This window comes from Penaeus monodon, chromosome 17, assembly GCF_015228065.2.
Source record: "Penaeus monodon isolate SGIC_2016 chromosome 17, NSTDA_Pmon_1, whole genome shotgun sequence".
NCBI classification, from domain to species: domain Eukaryota; kingdom Metazoa; phylum Arthropoda; class Malacostraca; order Decapoda; family Penaeidae; genus Penaeus; species Penaeus monodon.
In genome coordinates, this window is record NC_051402.1 from 16,959,112 (window position 1) to 16,961,611 (window position 2,500).

The following is a 2,500-nucleotide window of genomic DNA, read 5'->3' on the forward strand; positions in this document are numbered from 1 at the left end:
AGAATAGACAAGTCAGTAATGATACACATCTTTTCTTGTTTGGCTTGGTTGAAGAGGAGATATTCAAGACATGAAAATGAATTTCTATGTAAATTCGTCCACACTTTAGTTATAATGTAAGTCATCCCTCTGTTTTCGTTTTCTTTCATAAAACTCTTATCTCAATGGAATGTGAAAGAGAGCTATGGTAACGGAATTGTTATTATTATTATTATTATTATTATTATTATTATTATTATTGTGGTTATTATTATATGTCATATCACATTGTATAAAAGTGACTTTATGTCAAAATAAATTATATCGAATGGACTGGAGTTATGCTAGTTAAAAAAAAGAACAAAAGTGTCTGTGATTTACTGAACACAATCACCGAACACAATCAGGAAAGGATGTGTATAGTGCGATCAGTTGCAAATATTTATCTGGTTTGATTCTTTCAAATAAAAAGCATGGGGCAGAAAATAATTTGTAATTGATCCACACATAGTTGTAACATGATTGCTCGGAGATAAGAGCGAGGCCTTGTTAATCGAGGATTTTTCCTGATATAGTGCTTGCATAAGTCATCCAGGAAGAAACTGAAAAAATAAATAATTACAAGTGTCGATTCCATCATAATAGATTTATTAAATTCCTGTTTATATCGCATTAATGCCATTTTGTGACGCAAGTATTTATGGGATGGTTGATAGGTAAAACAAATAAATGTGCTAGACAGCTAGGTCATAATACACATAAGCATTCATAAGAAGTGGGTTTTGCAACGCGTGGAAATTCCAAGGTAGTTACACCACAACGCCTTTTCCTACAGATAAGAAAGTACTTTGTTAGTCATCCCATAGACACAGTGACTGTAGGACCGTCTGTTACCAACAGGCTGCAAGAGGAGTTTCCCTATGCACACATAGGTGAGTGACTACCCTAGTGTACCGGGTGAGAATGAGTATTGTAAGTAAAGTGCCATGGGAACTGTGTAGGCTTAGTGTCAACAGCGCCATATAATACTGTCACGTCGTCAAAAGTGTCATATGATAATGTCACGTCTTCAAAAGTGCCACATGATTCTGGTACGTCAACAGTTACAACCCAGTTATCCTCAATATATCTACAATACAGCTGAGCGATCAGATGCTATAATTTCTCGTGTTTGACTCCCTTAAAAAAAAAAGAGATCGCGGAGGGGACAAAAACACTTCCGCCCCGCCATTTTTCCCTAACATTTGCACCCTGTCGGAGTAGTGGCTGTTCGCTCAGGAGCTGAAACATGAAGAAAATCAGATGCATGTGCACGATGTTGCGTCACTTGTTCAGTTCCCGTTTGCTGGAGGGATGACGAAAAACTGCACGAAGAAGGCGGGCGAACGTGATTGAGTTCAGGGGTTGTCTTTTATTTGCTGACCACCCCCCCCCTCTTTTAACTGAGTCAGTGATGGGAAAATATGGACATAGTATAATGTTATGCACAAGAATGCACGCACAAGCAATATATGTGTGTGTGTTTTTAAATATATATATATATATATATATATATATATATATATATATATTATATATATATATATATATTATATATATATATATATATATATATATATATATATATTATATATATATATATATATATATATATATATGTCAAGTTCATCTTGGGCACTGCTGTCCTTCTGACGAGGTTCTCTGGAGCTCGCGGGGCGGCAGTAGCTTGCCTGTGATTGGTCGCCTTCCCGAACATACACCGGACCTTCCGCGATGTTTACTCGGTCAAAGTGGGCGGTCCCAGGTCACCCGTGATTGGCCTTCTGCCCGTGTGGGGGGACGAGGATTCCCTTGTAAACATCGGCGCGGCCCATAAAAGGAGCACCAGTCAAAAATTCAGTAGTTGTCCCGTGACTTCTGACTTGTGTGCTCCCTTCCGCCATGTGACCTCACCTGCTCCGCTGGATCCTCTCTCACTCCCACGCTCCTGTTTGTACATATTTTGTATGTATAGTGTATGTATAGTGCCGGTAACAGTAAACCTTTCTGTATGTTTCCTCTGGTGTTTTTCCGTTGACCTTGACCGTTCTGATTCTTATATCTTTTTATAAGTCGAACCCTGACATTGGCGACCTTGCCAGGATCAGACGGTCTGGAAAACGGCACCATGAGGGACTACGTGAAGGAAGGTGAGCTGTTAGGCCTTGAAGGCATGGCCTTTTATCACTACATACAGGAGCAGGAGAGGATCAGACGCGAGCAGCTGGCCCTGTACTACCGGGAACGTGAGCTACAGAGGCAGCTGGCGGAAGAGCAGCGTCGCAGGAACCGCGAAGAGGACAGGCGTCGGAAGGCAGAGCAAGCGCTATGGAGGAACGTGGGTCCCCGCTTTTGGCCTTGCTCTGGCCCTCCTTACGCGAGGGAGCACGTCGTCCGGGAAACTCAAGTCCCGGGAGTAGAACGCTGGCCAGAGGAGCGACTGTCCACGGAGTCGCACCTGGACGCGTTCCGTCTGCCCAAG

The 2,500-nt window shown here is 42.0% G+C and overlaps 1 protein-coding gene across 2 annotated transcripts in view; it reads left to right on the forward strand.

Annotated features, from left to right (window-relative positions):
- Positions 1 to 2,500, forward strand: part of LOC119583570 — a 25,121-nt gene that overhangs the window by 950 nt on the left and 21,671 nt on the right. Inside the window, exon 2 of one of the 2 annotated variants that reach the window (XM_037932122.1) lies at positions 815 to 911. The exons of the other annotated variant lie outside the window; for it this stretch is intronic. The gene's annotated coding sequence lies outside the window, so the exon portion shown is untranslated. The remainder of the gene's footprint in view (positions 1 to 814; positions 912 to 2,500) is intronic. 2 annotated transcript variants of the gene reach the window in all.